Raw genomic sequence first — 24,027 nt, 5'->3', positions numbered from 1 at the left:
CGCTGCTCCCCTTGGCTTGCAGGTGGCCATCAAAAGGGTGCCACGGAATCACATCTGGCACTGGAGCGAGCTGGTGAGTGAGCCGGGACAGCGGGAGAAGCCGGGCCGTGCCGGGCGGGGATGAGCCAAACCCCGGCATGGTGGAAGCCGCCAGGACGTCTCGAGGGGGAGCGGGCCTGGGGCCAGCGCAGGGCGCAGAGCATCCCGGGCTGGCTGAGGGGTTGCCCAGCCCTGGCCCAGCATTGGCCCGACTGACGGCATCGTGCTCCTCCCGCAGCCCGACGGCACCAGCGCTCCCCTGGAGGTTGTGCTGCAGGACAAGGTGTCCACAGGCTTCCCCGGTGTCATCCAGCTGCTGGAGTGGCTTGAGCTCCCCAGCGACATTGTGATGGTGCTGGAGCGGCCAGAGCAGTCTCAGGACCTCCTGCATTTCATTCGGGCACGGGGGTTCCTGCTCGAGGAGGTGGCGCGGCAGCTGTTCCGCCAGGTGCTGGAGGCCGTGCGGCACTGCACCAGCTGCGGGGTCCTGCACAGAGACATCAAACCAGAGAACATCCTGGTTGACCTGGCCACCGGGCAGGCTAAGCTGATTGACTTTGGCTGTGGCACCTACCTGCAAGACACAGCCTACACTCACTTTGCAGGTGAGCCTACACAGGGCTGTGCTCCCGCTCCTGGCATCTCATGGCCCAAGATCTCACAGCCCAAGCTGGCTGTGGCAGCGGGGATTCTCCCTTTTGCTGCCACTCAGGGGACTGAATCTGCAGCTGAGTTGCTTTAGAGCAGGGGTGGGTGGGGAGCCATGTTCCAGCCCTGCTGGCAGGCCTTGCCCACCACTCTGCCCAGGACTGGGGCTGGGCTGGGGCAGCCAGCCTGACAAAAACAGCCGTGGGTGGGGGTAGCAGAGAGGGAGGTCGGAACCTGTGTCCCAGCCGGTTTGTGTGCAGGCAAGAGGAAGGGCTTGGACTGCTCCACTTGCCCTGTTTGCCTTGGCTTCATAATATGTTTGGGGCAATGCAGGCAGGGAGAATGAGGGCATGGTTTTTCCCCAGCACGCAGTGGGTATTTCCTTTGCATGTCATGGTCAGACCTAGCCAGGGCTTCCACTGTCCCCTTTCCACACCAGTGGCTTCTTTTGCAATCCCAAGTTTGTACACCAGTCCCAGATGCTGGTGAGAGGACAGTGGTCACCCTGTGTGCCACTGATGCAGCCCTCGCCCGCCCAGGGATGCTGGGGCCAGGCTCTGGGAGCAGCAGCATCCCCCTGACGAACTCCATCTGTATTCCACAGGAACACCATCATACAGCCCCCCGGAATGGACCCGCTTTGGCTGGTACCATGGCGAGCCAGCTACCATCTGGTCCCTGGGCATCCTGCTGCACCAGATGGTCTGTGGGAAGATGCCTTTCAGGAGGGGCTGGAACTTCAGCTGGGGCCAGCTCTCGCTGCCACAACGGCTCTCTCCAGGTGGATCCTCTTCTCTGGGCATGGGTGCAATACCAGTGCTGGGAGACAGCAGCGGGCTCGGGAGCATCCCGCTCTGGCAGTTGCTGAGGAGGTGGCACATGTCCTGCTCTCCCCCAAAACCAAGAATTGATGGGGAAGTTCAGGCCCAGCTCTGAGCGCATCCAGCATGGCCTGGGCATGGGAATAGTGGGGCAAAGCAGACAGGAGCCTTCTCCAGCTGACGGGCAGTTTCTGGTTTCTCTCCCCAGAGTGCCAAAATCTGATTGGGTGGTGTTTATCCATGCACTCCTTGGCCAGACCCTCATTAGAAGAGCTGTTCTGTCATCCTTGGATGCAGGATATTCGTCTGCCCTAGAAGAAGGGAGAGAGCCACAGGCACACTTTGATCCAGGGCCCTGGTAAGTTACAGCTGCACACATGCCTTGGCAATGAGAAGCAAATGAACCCAGCCTGTGTCACTGCACCAGGGTCATGGGATGGGAACACGCAGCCCTTGTGCTGGAGCTGAGCTGCTCTGCCCAGCCCTGGTGGCTGCCATCCAAGCAGGTTTTGCTTGTCCTGGTTCCCTGACAGCTGGGGCCCTGGGCAGAGCCCTGACAGCCTGGTCTCACCCCAGGGAAGGAGAAGGAGCCCCCAGAGAAGCTGTACCGGGTGGGGCTGCTGCTGCAGGAGACAGTGAGGATGACATCAAGGATGACAACCTCTTCCTCAACCTGGCCACCAGCAGTTGAAGGTGATGCACTATGATTGTGGCACCTTCTTCAAAGCCAAACTCCACAGGGAGTTTGCAGATGAGTCCACACGTGGGGAAATGCTCCCAGATTTGGGCATTGCCCAGCCTGGCTGGGAAGCAGAGGTTCCCCCTTTGCTGGGGCAGATGGAACTAAATCTTCATTCAGCTGCCCAGCTGCTTTTTTGGCAGGGCTGGTGGGATGGGCTGGGGTGGGTACGAAATGGGAGTGGGCTCCTGGCCCTGCCAACAGCCCCCAGCACCCACCGTGCCCTGGGCTGGGGCTGGGGCTGGGGCAGCCAGCCCAACACAAACCCCCGTGGTGGGAGCAGAGGTGGGACTCCAGAACCTGTGCACGGGCTGCTTTGCTGTGCAGGCAAGGAAGGGCTTGGGCTGCTCCACTGCCCTTGTTTGCTTTGGGATCATGGTTATTTTGGGGGGCAGTGCAGAGGGAAAGAGAGAAAGTGTGGACCTCCCTCACCCATGGCTGGATTTTTCCCTAGCATGTAGGGGTTGGGCCTTCCTCAAGGCCCTGACAGAGCTAAGAGTTTTGACCTTTCTTCTTCTTTTCCCTTTTTGTCTCTAACCTCTTTTCAACAATTTGTTGTTTGTTTTTTCTAGAGGAAGCATTCTAGGTGGTCCAGTCTGGATTGGGAAGTGCTTGGGACCAGCTGCAGCGTGGATGGGCCGTGCCCTTGGAGCAGGCTGAGGACATCGTTTGGGACCAGCTTTTCTTCCAGCCATGGATGGCGTGAGGTGGGTGCCCGTCTGCTTGGCAGGGTGGGATCAGAGCTTTTGGGAGATGGCAGCGAGCACAGGAGCATCCTGCTCTGGGCAGCTGCTGAGCAGGTGGATGTGCCATGGCTGGCTGCAGGCTGGGCACATGTCCTGCCCTCCTGCCCTGCTCCCAAAGGCAGCACTGATGGGCAGCTCTGGGCACAGATCTGGGCACGGCCAGCACGGCCTGGGCACCATGGGCAGCTGGGACAAGGAGACAGGACCCCTCAGCTGACGGGCAGTTTCTGCTTTCTCTCCTTGCAGCCAGGCTCTGCAGATGCTGAGGCTGCTCTGGGCTCTGGCAGGGCTCTGCTGGAGCTCAGCACCGGGCTGGAATCAGCCAAAGAAGAAATGGTGTCACCTGCAGCACAGACTTGCTTGAGCATTTTGACAACGCAGCTCAAGTTTGCAGCGTGGACACCTCCAAGGGAAAACATGACACCTCCCAAAAATTAAAATTGTTCAGTACCTTCTGAAATCAAATCAATCTGGGATGACTCCAAATGACATTTTTCAGCTTGCTCAAGATGTAGCTCAGCCCTTCTATGAACAGTTCTCTCCCCCACCTGCCTTTTACTTCTCAACTGCTCCCTTTTTTCCCCCAGTGAATTCCCAGCCCATCGCAGTCTCCTTTACTTGCTGGCCTTCCGTGTTGCCCCTGACCACAAGGAAGGCCGAGCCCCAGGTTTAGGGACTCATGCTGTCACTGGCTGAGGAGCAGCAATGTCTCAGAGGTCCAGTGGGATTTTAGTGTCATTCAGAGCCACTCTCCAGCCCTCAGCTCTCCTCCACTGCTGAGTTCCCACTCCCTTTTCTTCATCCTTGCAGCAGGATGAGCTCTGTGAATCCCCTTGAGCCTCCCCACTCTTCCCAGCCCACACAGCCACCTCAGTGAGGCTGAAGCTGAAGCTTCTCTGTCTCCTCTGGCACACCAGTCCAGTCCCCTGTGTGGGGAGCCCCAGCCCCAGAGCACAGCACACAGCAGTGCAGTCGGGGCTGGAGCAGCTGCCCTGCAGCCCTGGCTTGGCTGTTTGTGGCAGCTGAATGCTCCCTGTTTCCAGCTGTCCCTGCAGGATGGCCCCAGGGCAGAGCCCAGCCGGGCTCCCACTGCAGCCCCTGGAGCTTGGGGCAGACAGTGCTCCCAGAGCTGAGGTTCATGGGGAGCACCCGGAGCTGTGCCTCGCACTCAGTGCTGGCAAGTGTTGTGTTCTCATCTCCTGCAGCCTGAGGGTAAAACCACCTGTGCTGCCAGGTCAGCACTGCTCCTCTGGGCAGGGACAATGCTGAAGGGCTTTCCCATTCCAGAGGAGCTGGCACTGAGCCTTGGCAGGGCCTGGCAGGGCTGGAGCCAGGTCTGGCCTGCTGTCCAGGACTCGCTGCCCACCAACCACCCCCACCCACCACGCTCCGTCCTCCAGGGACAGAAGGGTCTGTGTGTGCCAGGGGCTCTTGGATGTCTGTGCATCCATGGACAGAAGGCTCTGTGTGTGCCAGGGGCTCTTGGATGTCTCTGTATCCATGGACAGAAGGGTCTGTGTGTGCCAGGGGCTCTTGGATGTCTCTGTATCCATGGACAGAAGGGTCTGTGTGTGCCAGGGGCTCTTGGATGTCTCTGTATCCAGGGACAGAAGGGTCTGTGTGTGTCAGGGGCTCTTGGATGTCTGTGCATCCATGGACAGAAGGCTCTGTGTGTGCCAGGGGCTCTTGGATGTCTCTGTATCCATGGACAGAAGGGTCTGTGTGTGCCAGGGGCTCTTGGATGTCTCTGTATCCATGGACAGAAGGCTCTGTGTGTGCCAGGGGCTCTTGGATGTCTCTGTATCCATGGACAGAAGGGTCTGTGTGTGCCAGGGGCTCTTGGATGTCTCTGTATCCAGGGACAGAAGGGTCTGTGTGTGTCAGGGGCTCCTGGATGTCTGTGCATCCATGGACAGAAGGCTCTGTGTGTGCCAGGGGCTCTTGGATGTCTCTGTGTCCATGTACAGAAGGCTCTGTCTGTGACAGGGTTTCCATAATGTCTCTGTACCCATGGGTATGGGATGAACATGGACAGTGAAAGTGTCAGTCACGTTGCTTGCACACTCCTTCCTTTGTACACAAGACAAAACCATGCACACCCCCAGGTATGGATATATTAATAGGATATGGATGGATAGGGGTTTCCCACAGAGCAGTAACTTTAGCATAATTCACCATTTAACTGGTGGCCAGGGGATTTTTTCCCTACCCTGTGGGAGAAGGCGTCCAAGAGCTGAAGGAGCAGCATTCAGAAGCAGATTCATAATTTCTAGGTAGGAAGTGGAGCTCACAACCATCCACATAACTCGCCATATTCATTGGGATGGGCTGCTGCTTCTCTAGGAATTTGGCCCAATGCAGACATGAGACTTGGAAAAATCCCAGCTCTCTGTGGGTTTGTGCAAAAGGGGGAGCAGCACAAACACTTTGTGTCTGCTTGGGTGACACAAGGTCCAAGGAGCTTTGGTGGCAGAGGGTGACCTGGGCTGGTGGCAGGCGAAGTTCCATTCCATTCTCAGAGTGGCATAGGACAAAGATCCAAGTACCCCCAACCCCACTGATGAAGTCCTTGGAGTGCTGCATATCCTCTAGGAAAGCTGCTGTCACACAATCCACTGGGATTTATAACTTTCATTTCCAACATTTTAGATCCAAATTCCAAACTGCAATATTTTTACACTCAAGACACAGTCATGCACAATCCATCTTTCAATTTCCTATTTATTCAACCACAATGTAAAATAACTTAATATTACAAAGAAAACCGAGAATCTTTTAAAAACGTGATGTTGAGGTCAGTAATATGACTCCATGCCATCAGAGCATTTACAGAGTAACTGATTTCTCTTTTTAAAAAGATCAGTTGCCTCTTAATCCAAAGTTTAAAAGATTTTCACTACACATTTGTTTGGTTTTTTTTATCTTTCATATTTTTTTCTTTTTTCCTTTTTTTTTAACAGAAAACTCATTCTAAAAAAGGAATGTACAGCAAATTGAGAAACATTTCTGATAAACAATTAAAAGGTAGGCTCCTCCTCTGTTTACTTTTCTCTGGATATCCTGAAGAAAAAAAGCTAGCAAGTACGAGCAGAGGTGTGATGTGTTTGCTTTGGACTGAGCTGGAGTTCAGCACTGCTGACATCCTGATCCAGTCAAGAGCTGCAGAATTCTTTTGCACATCTTGAACTCTGTGTTTCCAGGCACAGCACCTGCATGCCAATGCAGCAATGCACATGAATAACTCTGTTATTCCCTCTCAGAATTCGGGCTCTGCCCCAGCACGAGGTGCTGCAGCCCTTTGCTCCTGGTTCCCGTGTGGAGCACGGAGGGTCTCAACCACTGCATCTGTGCCAGTCCTACAGTCCTGGGCAGCAGCCACTGAGTCCTGGGGGAACCAAGGGCACAGCAAGAGGGACAAAGCCAAGCAAGGTCAGAGACTGGGAAGAGCCAGAGCCGGGAGCAGGAGCAGCTGCTCCATTGCACTCTTGGAAAAAGCTCCTTGCTGGTTCAAAGCACTGAAAGGCGTGAAGGGCAGAGAGGAGGCCACATCATACAATGCTCCTGTTTCCACACCCTCCCCTCTCTGTGTCCCAGAAGGAATTGCATGGACTGTATTCATCTTTCCGAGTCATCTTGTTCAGCATGAGCAGCTTAGCACCAGGAGCTGAAGGAGCTGCCACCACAGACCACAAGAGCTGAACAAGAGGGAACTTTTGGAGCAAAGTAATGCTGCTCAAATAGACCTAGATGAATGCAGCAGATATAATAATGGAATCACAGCATCCTTTCTGTTGGAAAAGACCTCTGAGCTCATCCAGTCCAGCCGGTCACCCAGCAGTGTCAAGCCCAGCACTAAACCATGTCCCTGAAGTGCCAAGGCCTGGATAACAGCCCTGAGTGAGGCCTGAACAGCAGGCCCTGAGCCAAAAGTGACTTCTGGATGAACCTTCCAACCAAAGGTTATCTTTGTATCTGCTCACTGATGAAATATGCATGGTCATTAGCACTGTGATAGATGTAGCCACTCATTAGTGAAACATGTATTGATCTTTTTGTATTTGCAAGCCAGACAAGGCCATGAAATCTGACATCTGGCCTTGTTTGGGGCTGAAGGATCAAAGTCACCTCCCTTGGTTCCTCCTTGAGCCATAACCAGGCTTTGGGAGGAACCCAAGAGGAGGATGAAACCAGATGTTCCCGCACTAGAAGTGCTGTCAGTTTGTTCATTCAGCACTGTCAGAGCTGGGCCCTCTCACAGCGAGGTTGGAGCCTCACCTGTGGCTGGAGGCACCTGCAGGAATTCCCAGTGTCCAGGAGTGGCTGTGCAGCCCTTGGCTGTGACAGGTTCCCCCAGCTGCTGTGTGGATCTGGGGGATGGTAAAGGCTGAGGGGAACTGGTGCTGAATCTTTCTTAATCACTGCAGGCAATCTTTGGTGGTGATGGTTGGGTGCATTGCTGAGCTGCTCCTTTTGTGATTCTTTGCTCCTTTGAGCTGCAGTGAATGACACTGATTCCTTCAGTTGGAGTCTGTGTCTTCGGTGATGACCCTGCCCACTGGTAAAACAAAACTGGCAGAGTCTGGCCAGATCACAGCAAAATGTCACTTGTTAAATGTAAATGTGAGGAATCAGTGCCATCAGAAATTCCCAGATGGGAAGCCCTTCCCTGGAGTTGGCTGGCTCTGGAGTGGGCTGAGGTTGCAGCACTGTGTGAGCAGTGGGGCAGTTGGTTAAAAGAAGCTGAACTCATGGATGTCTTAAAATGCTTCCAAAAATTGCATACGGAAAAGGAAAATGATTTGTGGGGTTGGGCAGACAAAGATGAATTTGTTAACAGTACATTGGAAACAGCACCTTCAGAAGAAACAATTATTGTTGGAATGCTCCCACATGGAGCAACAGAAGAAGGTTTTAATCTTGACCTTCAATGCATTTGTGCAAATGAAATATTAATATCATAAATAACTATGTACATATTTATAGTATAAGACCTTAATATATATATTGCTATATATATTTTATATATATGTCTATACCTATCTGTCTATATTTATATTTCTATATCAATACCTATATCTATGTATAAAATAGTAATAATGTGAAATAGTGCTGACAATACTAATTTGGTAGCTTTGGCTGCTCAGGGATGTAACATTAAACACTCTACAGAAAATGATTGGCCTGGACCCTAATGTCAGAGGTAAACTTTGTGAGATTGTATACAATGAAAAAAGGAGGATGGGATGAAATTGTCTATTTTTACAGGGTTTACTGATACTGTGATGCAGAGTGCTTTGTGTGTTACTGTGAAAAATACCGTGATTAAGACTGCAGGGTTTTTCATGTACCAGACTATACTCAAGCTGCAGGATTTGTTGAACGGGTGAAGGGGTTGTTAAAAGAGCAGTTGAAAAAAGGAGGAGATGGGAACTTGTCCCCATGGAGAACCCATCTCCCAGATGTGCTCCATACCCTTAACAATGGCCCACTGGGGAAATGGAAACCCCTGGCTGTGCATGGCTGCACCCAATTTGCACCTACAACCATGGGCAGTGAGGCTTGGACTGCCTGGGAAATTGTTGTGGGTGTGATGGCCCCTGGCAGGGCCAGCCCAGAGGCTGCAGGGCTGGACCTTCATGCACTGGAATTAATTAGGATAAATCCAAAGCAAATGAAACCTATCAATAGTGAGACAGGAATTCTGATTCCTCCAGGACACTTTGGTTTGGTAACTGCTCGCTTGGAGCTTGGTCTTGCAAAGTGTTCATGTCATGGCAGGAGGAAAGGAGGAATTGGTGCTGAATATAAAGGAGAAATTACAGTAATTCTATTAAACAATTGTCAATAAGATTAGATTATTCAACCCCATGACAGGGTAGCACAATTATTGATATTGCAATTCTAAGCACGATTGTGAAAAATGGAGATCCACCTCCAGTCATTACCATTTGTGGAGATAAAGGGTTGGGATCCAGCAGTCCTAATAAAGGAGCCAGAGTGTGGGCCTGGAGGCCAAAAGGCCCTCCTGAGGCAGCTGAAGGAGCAGCTCCTAGGAAAGACAATATTGAATCCTGAAACCTGGGCAGGAACAATGGGAATATGTCCCTGCAACCAAGTATTCTGTGTGAGAACAAGTAGGTATTACAGGATACTGTTTTACACATGCTGCCAGACCAAATCTCCTTGTTTGCCCCAATGGCCCCTTTGGAAAATGCTCTGATCCACAGGGCTCCCTGTGAAGGCTGCTGTGGCACTGAGGGACTTCCAGACAAATTCCATCCAGGAGCCTGGGTGCCCTCAGGGACTGGGACCCGGCCCCCTTCCAGCCAAAGGGGAAAGAGCCTCACCAAGCCTTGTTAGCCACAGACAACATGGTAAAGCTGAACAGCAAAGGACCCTGGGGGCATTATTCTGGAATTGAAAAGGTGCCAGCTCCATGGACAACAGAATTATTGTTCCTTACTCAAATGAGATTGAGAAAAAATTAAGATTGGTGTCACTGAAGTACTATTGATGTCTGTAAGTTGTACCTGGATAGTGTGCCAGAATCTTTGTTTGCCACAAACACCTCCAGTGTTTCACCAAGGGATTAGTCATCAAAATTTAATGATTAGTTCTGAAAATTTCAAGATCAGAGTAGCCAAAGTACTCCATGTCAGTAATTGCTGGGTTTGTTCTCAGCTGAAGTTGGGAGGAATGGGGTTCCCTTGGAGGGCCCACCCTGTGGGGTGGCCAGAACTCAGTCCATGGGCTCTGACTCGTAACTGTCAATGAAGGGACAGTTCAAGAAAACACAGGAATACAATGATCCGTTTGACAGGATTCACTAAGATTTCCCTTCAGGAGAAACCCAAGCCTGTTCTAGTTACAGGGGCCACATTGTGAGAGGATTTCTGTGTTTTACCATCACTGCCAATGTCAGTAGAGCTTGGGCTGCTGGAGCTGGTCAGTGTCAGTGTTACCCCACTCCTGGCTGCAGGGCCACCATTTAGGGTCCTTCAGCAACAACCACAAGGAAGACCTGGAGCCCAGAGAACATTTTCACCCCAAGGAGTGCCTTGGGTTTCAGAAAGCAAAAGATTCTGGTTCATCCTGTGCCCCATGTGTGCTGCCCCATCCTGCGGAGTTGACTGGATGGATTATTAGAAGGAGTAGCAAATGATGCTGTTAAAATGTCCAGTAGCACATCCTATGGGCTCCAACAAACAAAAATGGGGACTCCACAGAACCGCATGGCCTTGGATTATCTGCTTGCTGGCCAAGGAGGAGCCTGGGCTGTCATGGGACAGGAATGTTGCACTGCTGTCAGGGATGGGTTTCAAGGCCAACAGTCAGCAATCACCTTGACAGAAGGAGCAGGAGAAGAGTGGCAGAAAGAAGAAAATTCTTAGTGGTGGGATTGGCTTCAGGGCTGCCAAATTGGAGGCTGCAGTGAAATGCATTTGTGGCAGTGTCTGTCATCATTGCAGTGTGTGCACTTGGTGTGCACTCTAACATTCCATGTTAGAGTGGTTGTGACACTTAGTGCTGGGAGGTGGAGTATTAAGTCTTGTCTTAAAAGAGACAGTCTCAAGAAAAGAGAGCATTTGATAAATAACAGAATAACAGCAACTCTTTAGGCATGTTTGAAAAGGAACGTGAATAGCTCTAAGTAATGAAATTTAACAGCACTTAATTGAAGCACAAAGGGAGATGCCTTTATACCTAATATCTAAATCTAAACTGTGTTATTGAAATAATTGTTATGAAGCTTGTAGTTCATTGTAGCTCTCCGGACCCATCCAAGTAGCAAGGCCTGAACAGGCTGGGATCAAGGCCTGAACAGGCCCGGAGGCAAAGTTCATCTCTAGATGAACCTTCCAACCAAATGTTATATTTGTATCCACTCACTAACAAAGCATTATTAACAACATGATCAGTGGATGTGTTCCTTGATAAAACATGGATTTCTCTTTCTGTATTTAGAAACCAGACAAGGCCCTATCTGGCCTTGTTTGGGAGTGAAGGATCAAAGTCAACTCCCTTGATTCCTCCTTGAGTCCTGGCCAGGCTTTGGGAGAAACCAATCAGGAGAAGGAAACCAGATGTTCCCACCCTAGCAGTGATGTCAGCTTGTTTGTTTGACAGTGTAAAAGCTGTGTCCTCTCACAGCGGGCTTGGAGGCTCCTTGCCTGCAAAGGTGGAGGCACCTGCAGGAATTCCCAGTGTCTGGGAGTGGCTCTGCAGTCCTTGTCTGCCCCAGCTGATGTGTGGATCTGGGTGGTGGTAAAGTCTGAGGGTAACTGATGATGGATCTTTCTTTAATCACTGCAGGCAATCTTTGTTAGTAATGACTGGATGGATTGCTGAGCTTCTTTTGTAATTCTTTGCTAATGATTATGTGCTTTGCTGAGCTTATCCTTTTGTAATTCTTTGCAGCTGTGCATTATATAAATTACAGGATTCCTGAAGTTGGTGTCTGTGTCTTTGGTACTGACCCTGCCCAGTGGTGAAACAGGGTTCCCTGTTGCTTAAGAGTTACCTGGGAAGGCAAAAACCCTCACTCCAAAATTCCCCCCTTCCTCCTTGTTCCCCGCACTTCATACACTGAGCATGATGTCCTGTGGTCTGGGGTATCCCCGGGGTCAGTTGGGGTCACCTGTCCTGGCTGTGTCCCCTGCCAAGCTCCCCCACAGCCCCAGCCCCTGCCCAGGGTGGCTGGAGGAGGGGCAGGACAGGCCTTGGCTCTGTTGCAGCTCAGCAAGAACAAAACCATCTCTATGTGCTCAGCCCTGTGCTCAGCACCCGGCCCAGCAGTGTCTCAGTGCCAGTGTCTGTGCCCTCAGTCCCTGCCAGGGCTTTCCATGGCAGCTGCCAGGACAGGTGACCCAGGTGTCACCCCCAGTGAGGGCTGCCATGGAAACAGTGCCAGCACTGCCCCTTTCTGTCTGGCTGAGCTGGCCTTTGGCCCTGGCAGTGCCCTTTGCTGCTGGTTGCTGGTGCCGGAGCGGCCAGCGCGGCACAGGGCAGGTGGCCATGGCACAAGCCCCCAGCAAGGGATCCCCTCTGGCTCTGGGCAGTGACAGCAGCCCTGAGCAATGGGCTGGTGCGCTGGGGTCGGTGCAGTGTCCATCCAACAGTGTCTTGTAATGGCCCAGTGCAGGCTGGGATGATGATCCACCCTCCCAGCTGGCCCAGGGCAGCTCTGCAGTGCCCTTCCCCACAGCCTGTCTGCACAGAAGCACTGGCTGGGTGCTCTGCATTTCCCTTCCCTCACTCTTGGGTCTCTCCCACACCTCCCAACTCAGAGCTTACAGCTGCAAGGAGTTCAAAGCTGGTCTGTCCTTCAGGAGCTGGTCTAATTCTGCCCTGAGCAAACTCTGGATTTGTGTTTATTGCAGAACTTCCTGTGTGTCTAAAATATTCCTTGCAGGGTTCTGCCTTAGGGAAAGGGAACCTCCTTGGTGGCAGCTTGGGCTTGGCACACACTTGAGGAGGATGTCTGTTTTCAATGGGGAAACTCAGGAGTTTTAGATTGCCTCAAAATATAAAAGAAGATGACCCCTCTTTGGCTGTGTACAGCCAGTTCTCTGAGCAAAGCAGGTCCCAGGTGACTGAGGAGAGACAAAATGGGCTTGGGGAATGTGGAGCAAGGTTGTCCACACTGCATCAGAGCTCAAGGCACAGCTTCTCTGAGCAGGCCAGAGCTCCTTAGGAGAGTCCCTGCTGGATCAATATCACTCACTGAATGCTGCAATCACCTCTTGTGTAATAAGAACAGCAATAAAAGACACCCTTTAAAATAGGAATACATACTTCCTAGAAACTCTTTGAAATATTTCTCCATAACTGAAAAAGGAAACCCTCCTAATGAACTGCACTAGAGCAGAGGGAAATCAAGGCAGAGCCATGGTTTGGCAGGACTTGATTGATCCTAATGAGCCCTGTGGTGCATTTGGAGCTGAGCCCTGGAACCTCAGGGCCTGAGAGGAGATTGCACAAACCTTTCCAGGAGTCCAAGTCGGAGGAAACACCCAAAATGTCTCAAGGCATTAATGGGTCCCACTGAGGTCCTGCTCCAACACAGGCTCCTCATGGACTCCTTGGAGGTGAGAACTGGTGGCCAGGATGGCAAAAAACCTCTGAGAGACTCAGTGTGGAAAGGAGAATCCAAAGGACATTAAACACCTTGAGTGTCTCAAAGCATTAATGAGCCCCACTGAGTGTCAGTACAAAGCTCTCAAGGGACTCCTTAAAGCAGATTATTGGGGCCATGATTGCACAAAGCTGTAATAGTCTGTATCAAAAGGGAAAAACCAAGTACCTTAAAAGAACTGGATTACCTTGAAGCATTAATAACCCCACAGAATCTCATTTTTGATAAAGCCTCTCAAGGGAATAATTAAAGCAGATAATTGGAGGCTGTGACTGCACAATCTTTTTCACACAGTCTGTACCAAAAGGCAAACACCAAGTAGTTTAAAAACCTGAAGTACTCTGAAGTATTAATGAGTCCCACTGAATGCTGCTACAGACAAAGAACCTCAAGGGACTAATTACAGCAGATAATTGGAGGCCATGATTGCACAAACCTCTCAGAGACTCCAAGGCAAAAGCCAAACCCAAAGTCCTTTGAAAAACCTGCACTTCCTGGGAGCATTCAGGAGCCCCCAGGGCCATTGCTGAGCAAGGCTCCCCAGGGACTCCTTCCAGCAGATCCTTGAGGCCACTGGGATGTGGGCTAGAGGGGGATGCTGAGGGCAGGACAAGGGGCTGACAGTGCCCAGCCTGGCTGGGGCTGTGCCAGGAGGTCCCAGGGCCTCAGGACAAGGTGTCTCCTCACAGCCCTTGGTGGCACAGACCCTGCTGTGCCCCAGGGCACCAAGACTTGGCTTCTCTTTGTCCCCACCTGTCATCACTGCCTCCAGTTCTCTGCTCTGCCTGGGGTCTGGGGACACTTTCTCAGTCGTGTCCCTCAGTGGCATCCAGTAAAAGTCAAAGCAACTTTGGAGTTGGATTCTGCCTTGGAGTTCTGGAGAGGTTTCTTCAGCTGCCTCTCAGGGACTGATGTTCAGGGCCTCAGCACAAAGCCCCAGAGGGTCATTAAAGTCCTGGTGCTGTGCCTGTGCTGCTGAGCTGGGCTGGGCTCCTGGTACAGAGGCAGCTCCTGGTAAGCAAGAAGAGCTTCAAAAGCACATTTCTCTTGATGAGCAGCTTTTCTGCCAGCCCAGCAGGGCTGGGGCACTGCCTGCAGCCAGCCCGGGCACAGACCAGAGGCACAGAGAGCTTCAATCAGTCAGGGCTGGGAAGGTGCTGAGAAGTGCCTGGGGCAGAATCACTGCCAGCCCTTGGCACAGGAACCTCTGGCTGCAGGACAATGCAGCTGCAGCTCCTGGAGTGATCTCCTAAAGCTGGAACATCCCAATGCCTGCAGACTCTGTGAGTACAACTCTGACTATTTCTGCTGCAGAGGAGGTGAAATGCTCATGAAGCACTGACATGCTGAGGGGTTCTGATCAGTCATAGAATATTTCCAAGACAAAAATTTTGATAAAAATGAGGAAATTTCCTAAGACTTTGTGTTCAGACTCCTACTACTGGAGAGTGGAACGGAGGGGGGATGAATCCCTACTATTGGAGAGTGGCAATGAGGGGGGATAAATATTAATGGATGATTATGAATTATTAGTTGTGAATTTTCACACGTGACTGAGACATCTGAACTGTTATTTTAGTGACCAGTAGGTTCACAGGAGGTCCCTATTGTGCCTTCAGCCTCTCTGCCCATGGACAGCAGCAGCATCACCTTTGCTAGACACATCAGTCTCAGTCTCAGCTGTCCTTTCTCCAAGCTGCAAAGAGAACCTGCCCCAGCCAGTTCCCTGCACACAGGGAGGGTTCTGTAAAGTCAAGGAGAGTGCACAGAGATTTGGCGTCTGTGAGTGCTGGCAGGGAGAGATCAGACACACGGAAACACCTGCAGGAGGAAAATCTGCAGGAAGCAGAGAGAGGATCAGGGAATGAGAGAAAACAAAACCCAGCAATGCTGTGGCAGGGAGAGTTTAGAGATGCCCACAGGAGCTCCTCCAGTTCAGCCCCTCCCTCTGAACAAGCCCCCTCCCTCCTGTCCCCCAGCCAAGCCTCTGCCCTCAGGGCCGGGGCTCCAAGGCGTGAAGCCCCTCCTGTGCAGGCAGAGCTGCAGCAGAGCCGTGGGGCAGCTCTGCAGCCCCCGGCCCAGTTCCCTCTGCAGAGCACAGGGCTGGGAGCAGCTGCCCGGCCCTGGGGGCTCTGGGAGGGGGCACAGCTGGCTCAGGGTGACGCTGTGCCCAGTGCCTGGCTCTGGGCAATGCTGTCAGTGCACCCAGGGAAAGAGCTGCATCTCCCTTCATCCAATGCCATCATAAGGACACTTGGAAGTCCCTCTAAGATTGCAGTCCAAGATGGGAGCTTCAATCCAGGGTGCAAACCTGTTCTAGAGCATCTCTGAGTGATAAGATCCATGGAGAAAGGCAGAGGTGTTCTGATACTTGTAGTATTGCATTTTATTTAAATAGTATGCTCTGTCTCACCCTTCAAAAATGTATAGTATATTCCAAGCCTGTGGTCCTGCCCTGAACCATCCTGTATCTCTAATCCCACTGGCCCAAGTCTGATTCCGCGCCCACTTTCAATCTCCCTCTTAAACCGTGCAAGTGAGACCAGTTGGTCTCTTAGCCTCTCCTCCTCTCTTAGCCCCTTTTTATCCCCTCTTGCCCTTTCCCTAGGCTCTTCCTTTCCCTCTCCCCCTCCCTCCCCCTTTCCCCTTCCCCCTCAGTAACCACCATGCTCCCGGGGATGGGACCCCTAATAAACCCTCTTCTAATTAGCACCCTCAAAAGCCGTGTTGGGTCTTCTTGCCTGCCTGCTGCTGCCAGTGAACTCATAGCCTAGGGGGCCCTCCAGGGACACCCTGCAGTGCCCCCCCCCCCCCCCCCCAAAACGAACTACAGCAGACACTGAAACTGCTGTTGGGTTGGTGGAATGAGCAATGTGAGTCCTTGGCTACAGAAATGGAGCTGGGCTGTGGTGGATCCATCTGCTCTCAGCACTACCTGGTCACATTTTAGGGGAAACGTGGGAAGGTGATCACCCTCCACCTGAGAAAGGTTAAAGAGCAGAGAAACTCTGACCACATATGAACAACAGACCATCTCCCCTCACTTTCCACTCATCACTTGGCCTCACAGAACTTGTTCTGTTCTCCCTGGGGCGCAGAAATGCTGAGAGTTTCTGATATCCAAGAAAGCCAGCAGAGATATGGGGAACTTATGAAGAAATGCCTGGAACTCTTGCACACAAAAGGGCGTCTCTGTGTGTTCCAGAGTGGGCTGTATGGGAAATGGCTTTGATTTTGGTTACAGGTATCTCCTCTAACCCTTCACTGTGCTTTTTGCCACAAACAGGTCCCCATGTGCAGCCACAGCAAATGTCCAACAGTAGCTCCATCAGCCACTTCCTCCTGCTGGCATTGGCAGACACGCGGCAGCTGCAGCTCCTGCACTTCTGCCTCTTGCTGGGCATCTCCCTGGCTGCCCTCCTGGGCAACGGCCTCATCATCAGCGCCGTAGCCTGCGGCCACCACCTGCACACGCCCATGTTCTTCTTCCTGCTCAACCTGGCCCTCAGCGACCTGGGCTCCATCTGCACCACTGTCCCCAAAGCCATGCACAATTCCCTCTGGGACACCAGCACCATCTCCTGTGCAGGAGGTGTTGCTCAGGTTTTCCTGCTTATCTTCTTAATGGGAGCAGAGTATTTCCTCCTGACCATCATGTGCTACGACCGCTATGTGTCCATCTGCAAGCCCCTGCACTACGGGACCCTCCTGGGCAGCAGAGCTTGTGCCCACATGGCAGCAGCTGCCTGGGCCAGTGCCTTTCTCTATTCTCTGCTGCAAAGAGCCAATACATTTTCCCTGCCCCAGTGTCACGGCAATGTCCTGTGCCAGTTCTTCTGTGAAATCCTCCAGATCCTCACCCTGCTCAGCCCAAGGCCCTGGAAAAGCAGATTAAAACACCCACCCAGAAAGTACCCTATGATTCCAAGGTCAATCTTTCCTCTAGCACGGGTTTGCTGTCAGAGTCTGTATGGGATTATAAAATCACCAGGAGAAAAGAGCATGAACAAGTTCTGCTTTGGCAGTCCCTCAAGGCTTTGAGGGAGAGGATTTGTAGTGCTTACTTGCTCACAGGGGCACACCACAAGGGTTGAAATGGTAAAAATAGTCCAAACCCTTTAGAAATTGGAAGGAAAACCTGAGGCACTGGGAGCTAGCAGCTCAGAAACGCGTGGCTTTTGCTCCTCTCTTCTACCTGAGAGCTTCCTGGGCAGGGGCAATTCTTCCAGTTGCATCACTGTGGCCATAGCTAGCAGGGGCAGCAAGCAGATGGATTTAGCTTCTCCTGCCAGCCCCTGAAATGCCAGTTGTCATTTGTGTGCGCTGAGGATTCTGTTTCAGACTCTGAACTTGCGCAGCTGCTCCTTGGGCGCTGCTGGCCCGCAGGCGCAGCGGTGCTGCAGCAGCTGTCCCGCACACAGGGAGGGCTCTGGAGACTCCCCAGGGCCACCAAGGAGTGGAGGAGGGAACGTGCCCGGGATCTGCTGCAGTACCGTGGGGTTGTGAGGGATCCTTCGGTCTCTTTGATGGGAGAGGGAATGGGGCAGATGGAATCAAGATGGGACAGGGATCAGACAGCCCCACGCCAGGCAGCATTTTCTCCTCTGAGAGCTCCTCTGAGTTGAGCGAGCTAGTGAAGCCTGCAGAGCAAATGAGACCTGGGAGTGAGGGAAAGGCTGGTTGGAAAGGAGTCAGATAAAGCCCATGTGGGCATTTCTCCTGCCAAGGGGCTTCTGGGGAGACAAAGGAGACAAGAAAGATGTCTCATCTCACATTTCCTGGGATATGCTTTTGTGGTTGCCTTGGCTGTGTTAGTGGTCACAGGTTATTGGGAGGACTCTATGATCTTAATGGTCTTTTCCAATGGAAATAGTTCTGCAATTCTAAACCTCCATTCCTGATTTGGAGGATGCAGTTCCAAATCGACCCACATTTGTGTTTTTAAGGAATTTAGCATTTACCTTTCCTTGAAAATAATAGGAATCAGGCTTTAAATGCTCTTAAAACACTTGAATTCCTTGCTCTTAAGCTGTGTGCTTGAATTGAAGTGCTTTTGTCCACAAAGGTTGGACCATGGGATAAATGCAGGCAATTCAGCTGCAATGGCACTTGTTTCATCTGCTTTTCTTCTTCCTTTCCCCATGGGTGGCCAGTTTGGGAGTATTTGTCTTGTACTTGGAGCTCCATCTCTGACTTGCTCATGGATGTGCAGTAAAATCTTATCTACCCCTTTCTACTAAAAAATGCTTGCAGACTGGTGGGAATTGCTAGAGACAAGGCTTACAAACTAGTCCCCAGTACGATTAGCCCAGTGTCCCTGCTTCAATCCAGGTATGCCTGTATTAAAAAGGAGCAAACTATTCTAACTCACTTACCCCCTCCCTCCCCTTTTTTTTGGTAGCTCTTGTAAGGAGTCCTTGCCATTCCAACTCTTTGTTATCAAATGTGTGAAGGCACAATACTGCTGTAGCAGAAGCCTGAGTTCAGTGAGAACATGTCCAAAGCACTGGGTCCCAGCAGCAGTGGGCACGGTGAGAGACTTGGCTCTGCTGCCATGGCCATCCAGCCATGGGGAGAGCAGCTGCTGGGGCTTCCCCCGTTCTGCCAAGAGCAGTCTGCCTCCAGCATGTGGACTGCATGGCCATGATTTGGAAAGTGTGTAAAATGCATAGTTTGAATGTATTTTGATGGTGTCTGACATCACCTGACTGGAGCAGTTTGGTAGGCAGGACGCCCTGTGGGCAGGGCCATGGCAGGGATCGGTGGCTGGCACTGGCACTGGCAGTGTTATTTTTCCAGACAGGCTCCAGGTACATCTGCAGGGAAGGGCACCAGCAGCTGTATCAGCCCAGCGAGCAGCAGCACTTGGAGGAGACCCTGATCTGCAAAGAGCCTGTCACCCCCTTTGCTTTCTCCCACGGCAGCACAAGATGATTCTGCTGCAGGTGAAGGGCTGCTGCAGCCTGGAGACTCCTTCAGCCAGCACTTGCTGCAATCTCGTTCCTGCAGCTGTGCCTGGAGGATGTTGGCCTGCAGAGGTGGTGCCAATGTCCAGGAATGCTGCTTGGCCCAGGGAGGCAGTGTGTGTACAAAAGCTGCATTCAAAGCCCTAATCACCAGATCCCGGAGCCGCTGGCAAGGGCAGCAGCTCTTCTTCATTCCATGCAGATGAGAGCCCAGCCTTGGAGCCTGTCCCTGAGGACAGGGATACTCTCTGAGTATAGGTTTGTATTTTCAGGGACAGTCCAAATGAGAATTGCTTTGAGGCAGGTGTTGTAATGTTGAGTTTGGGTGTGTCTGCAGGAAAGAAAACAGGAATAAACCCCTTGCACAACAACGGAGAACTTTGCATGGCCAATTTACTCCCTACAGATACACTGATCATGTCAGCCCACTGAACACTGGGGGCATCTAATGCAGAGATCTTTGAATAGATAAGAGAGATGAGACTTGAAGAACAATTTTGCAGATGCTGAAGAAGGGATCAGACCCACGTGTCCCGTGGGTCAGGCTTAGTTCTGCCAAATCAAGGATGATTAGTTTTGTCTGCTCTGTTGGAGAGTATTTTAGAATGACCTGCCAAGTGCTATTTCTGTTAAGAAAATTTTGAATTGTCAGGAACTGCCAGGGTCAGAAATGTTTTGAGGAAGATGATGTTTATGTTGGGTTTGGGTGTCTCTGTAATCAAGAAAGCAGGAAATAAACCGCTGGAACAATGAAGCAGAGCAAAAGTGGAATGTTTGGATGGTCAATTTGTTCCCTAAAGCTATCGGCCAGCTGAATTGTGGGCTCATCTACTGGGGAGTGCAGAGCTGCTTTTACTTCCACAGCATGGTGCCATTGTTTGTGTCCCAGCACTTTGTTTGATGTGAAGAGAAATTAACCAATTCCCACACCAACCAGCTGCAACCCAGAACTGAGTGGGAATTACAGAAATAAAGGATTGAAAAGTAGCTTTGGAGAGGGTTTACTTCCTAGACAGTGTGAAACCCTCAGGCGTGGCCAGGCTGGGCTTAAGGCTGGCTGCCCTTGGGAAGGGAAGGGAAAGGGATGGAGTTGGGGTGGGGTTTTGCAGCCATGGAAATGAGAGAACCACGGGCTATTGCATCACAAAGGGGCAGCCCCATGGGCTGTTGTGTCACCAAGGGGCAGCCCCACGCTGGGGCTGTGAAGGCTGTGAAGGTTGTGGCTGGCACGGCCGCAGCGGCAGCAGACGCGTCTGGCTCTGCCTCTCTGTGCCGAGCGCTGGCGATCGGAGTCACCCGGCCTTGTTCTGAGGCTGGGCACCGAGCTCTTGTCGCTGGCTACACTGAGAGTGCTCCCAAATTCAAACCCAGATCCTTCTGCCAGGCAGAACAACGGGTTCAAAGATGGAGTTTACTGGAAAAGGAAAAACCTCTGAAGGAAAAGGTGAGGATAGGAAGGAGCTGAAAGGCTGAAGCCAAATGGAAAAACAATCCCACCATATTTCAGGGAAAACTGCTCCATGCTGGTCAGTGCTGGCTCTGGGTCAGAGTAGGTGGCTGACAGATACAGATGATCCTTCAAGGATGCCTATGGCATCACAACATTCTGTCATTAGTTTACTCTGCTTTCTCCTTTTTGACAGCAGCCAAATCACTCATGCTGTCAGCCAGGACAGGGATTGTGGCCACAGCTGAGCACAGATTGGACATGGTCATGAGATGCAAATCCTGTTGCTTTCCTTGCCATCAATGTCAGGTCTCACTACAGATAAATTTCCCATTCTTCCTCTGCTTGCTGGTCAGGTCCAACCCTGAGGATGGTATTACAGTGCTACAGAAACACCAATATAAGGCCTGCCTGTTGCTGACAGGTCTTGGTGGTTTACAGAAATAGCAGTCACAGCTGTGTGGGTTTTTCCTGTGGATTCACAGGCCAGACTGAAGAAGGAATATTTTCTCCTCTTATCATTGGAGCCTTCGCCGTTTCCCTTCAGACTTGCCAGCTTCATACTGTTCATAGGAATTAAATGCAGGCTAGTTCCATGAAAAATGAACCCAAATAAATTTTCTCTAAAATTAAAAAATATTCCACTTGAGTGCCACACCCATTAGATGTGTTAATGATAAAGGTGGGAATTCACCTAACTCACTTCTTCCCTTGTGAGCATGGCTCAGCCTCACACAGAGGTGAGGGGGAGCTGGTCAAATCTCTGGTGGGAGGAAGGGTCTTGTGGCAGCCCAGAGAGCCTGTGCACATTCCCAGGGAAGAGCTGTGCCCTGCATGTGCCCCTGCAATGAGCTGTGCTGCTGCCAGTGCCTGTAGAGCTGGAGGGCTGCTCAGCTGTGGGGCAGGCAGAGGAGCAGGAGGGTGCATGTGCAGCTGAGCCATTGCTGGAGAGCACAGGGCTCTGGGCTCCCTGCTGTCCCAGGGCAGCCCAGAGGCCAGGGTGCTCCTGTGGCAGCCCTGTGGAAGTGGGTCAGGGTTTTTCCTTGGTCTGCCTCAAGTGCCTGCCAGCAAGAGAATGTTTCCCTGGGCAGCTAATTGGAAGTTTGCAGGGAATGTGTCCCACGAGATATGGAAGTTCAGATGCTTTGGGTTTGCATTTTGGTTTCCCTTATATTTTGTGTCTCCACTTTGCAGGCCTGTCTGGCTACCCTCTTGCCAAGAGGTTTTCCCTGGCAAGTCCCTCTATGCTCCTTCCCTCCAAGCCATTGCCTCCCATCCAGAAGAGCTCTCCTTCTACCAAGACAAGCCTGATATGCAGCGGAGAGCAGGAGAATGGGAAAGATGGCATTGGCTATGCTGAGGGCAGGAGAAAAGAAGAGGAGCTGAGTTCAGAGGGACAAGGATATAAGGTAAGGAGACCAAGCTAAGTGCAGTGTGGTCAATTTTCAGTTTCTGTGCTGTCAGCAGAGCTCTCAGAACTTTTCCCTGACTGGAACTGTCCCTCTCACTGAAGTTGAACAGGTCCTGATTTGGTTCTTTAGCTGGCCCAGAAATGATAGGATACAAACAAAGGGTGTGCATCTGCCCCTGCTGCCTCCACCCCCATTCCTGGCCATGGCATGGGGGCCCTGGAGGAACTTGGGCAGGCAGAGACCTTGCAGAGAGCAGCAGGGCAGGGAGCTCTGCTGAACATCCTAAATGCCAGTGAGGCTGAGATGGTGGATATGTGGGGGCTGGAGAGCAACGAGCATCCTGAGAGCTCAGCAGCAGCATCTGGGCTCAAAGGCTGCTGGGGAAGTGTAGGAGGGAAGGGCAGCAGCAGAAGAAATGAGGGGCTTGAGAAGAGCAGGTTTTGGCCTCCTGCAGAATGGCTTTGTGGGGACATGACTGGAGATCAGCACTGGCTGTGAGGTACCTTAGGGGCAGGGAGATCTAAAGCCTCTCCTGTGACATCCAAAATGCCCGTGGAGGCAGTGGCACCTCAGAACACCTTGATGTCAAATATGTGAATGCCAGCTGGGAATGCAGCCACTCTTATAGAAAACTGAGCACAAGGACAGAGGTGCCAAATGTGTGCCATGGTCTCTCCCTCACCATCTCCCTTTCCATTCCCCCTCCTGGGCCAAGCTGCTCCATCAGTTTGCCTTGTCTTTTCCTGGCAGGTCCCAGTTAAATGCATTCCTAAATGTCTTGAGGCATGAATGGGGGCAAGGCTGCATGCTTGATCTGAGCACTGTGTTCTACTCTTTGCAGGCTTCCTTGCTGTATTCCAGTGGAGGGGATATGAAGAAGGGGTCATTGGATCCCCCCCATAGGCAAGGCAGTAAGTCCCCCTCTTGGCAGTGCTGCGGGCTCTCTGCAAAGCTCTCCTCAGCTGGAATCCCAGGAGTCCCAGGAGATGAGGTAAGCCAAGGTGTCTGCTGCTGCAGTGTGCTGTTCACATGTGTGTTCCCATCCCAAAGTGTGGTTACTTTGCACAGCCAGGTGTCCCATGTGTTTAGGCATTTTGCCCATCTATGATGACCCAGCACAATGTCAAAGCCAGCACCAATGTGCCAAGAGCAGAGGTGGTGGTGGGGAAGAAGAGGCAGGGCTTCAAAGCACCTCAAGATGGGTCCTCTGCTGCACTTGGTTGTTTCACACAGAGCTTGGCCAGCTCTCTGCGACTCCCGCAATGGAAAGCTTAAGGAAAATTAATCAGCTTTGCATCCTGTTGTGTTTCTGTGCTGCATTTCCTCCTTCATCAGAGTGCCCATGCTATGGCGGTTTTCCTCCTTTCATGGTACCACCATTGCCTCCTTTCTCTTTCTACCTCCTCACATGTTCATTGTCCTCCATTTTCTGCAGGCCACGATCCAGCAGCAGAAGCAAGGAGGAGAACTCTGAACATGCAGGTAGGTACAGGGCATGTCCGTCCTAAAATGACCATTGTGGTCTTAACTCAGAGGTGACATTTGGAAAGCTTGATTAAAACCCATTCTTTTTAAAATTTCTTTAAATTAGTTTCAATTGCTTGACGGGCTCAGTGGACTCTCCCAGAGCCCAGTCACTGGGAGTGTTCTCTGGTGGTGCAGTGCAAATTCCTGCAGTGTGAAGTGTTGAGTGGCAGGAGCTGGAGTGGTAGCTTGTGGCCCTGGAAATGCAGTGCAGGAAAAGGAAATATTCCTCTCCATTCTGCACATGCCTTTTATCTCCCTGCAGCCTTCCTAATGTCACAATTAGTAAGGAAAACAAGGCATTTAGCACAAAATGGGAAATGTTCCCACTTCTTCCTCCTGCTTTTGTAGCAGAAAACCTTTCCTTGGGGCAGTTTCTGAGCTGAACCCTTTGAGACGTGGTGGACCTTAATGGACATTGCCTGGTTTTGTATTGGCAGAAATAGAGAAACCTCCTCTGACAGAATGTCCTTATAAATTTTCCTGTCAGGGAGAAGGAGCCTTCCAAATGGATGCATCCTATGCAGGGTCTGAGTTTGTCATCCTGTGA

The 24,027-nt window shown here is 51.6% G+C and overlaps 1 protein-coding gene and 1 long non-coding RNA gene across 2 annotated transcripts in view; one reads left to right on the top strand and one right to left on the bottom strand.

Moving 5' to 3' along the window:
• Nucleotides 1-24,027, bottom strand: part of LOC135284809 (ubiquitin carboxyl-terminal hydrolase 42-like) — a 162,950-nt gene that overhangs the window by 85,166 nt on the left and 53,757 nt on the right. The gene's annotated exons all lie outside the window — the stretch shown is intronic.
• On the top strand, nucleotides 1,301-2,931 carry LOC135284920 (uncharacterized). The gene is made up of 4 exons (XR_010350001.1): nucleotides 1,301-1,468; nucleotides 1,717-1,866; nucleotides 2,085-2,201; nucleotides 2,820-2,931. It is a non-coding gene; the product is annotated as an uncharacterized LOC135284920 (long non-coding RNA).

This window comes from Passer domesticus, chromosome 21, assembly GCF_036417665.1.
Source record: "Passer domesticus isolate bPasDom1 chromosome 21, bPasDom1.hap1, whole genome shotgun sequence".
In the NCBI taxonomy this organism is placed as follows: Eukaryota; Metazoa; Chordata; class Aves; order Passeriformes; family Passeridae; genus Passer; species Passer domesticus.
Note: the sequence above shows the minus strand (reverse complement) of the source record. Positions and strands in the feature narration are given on the sequence as shown.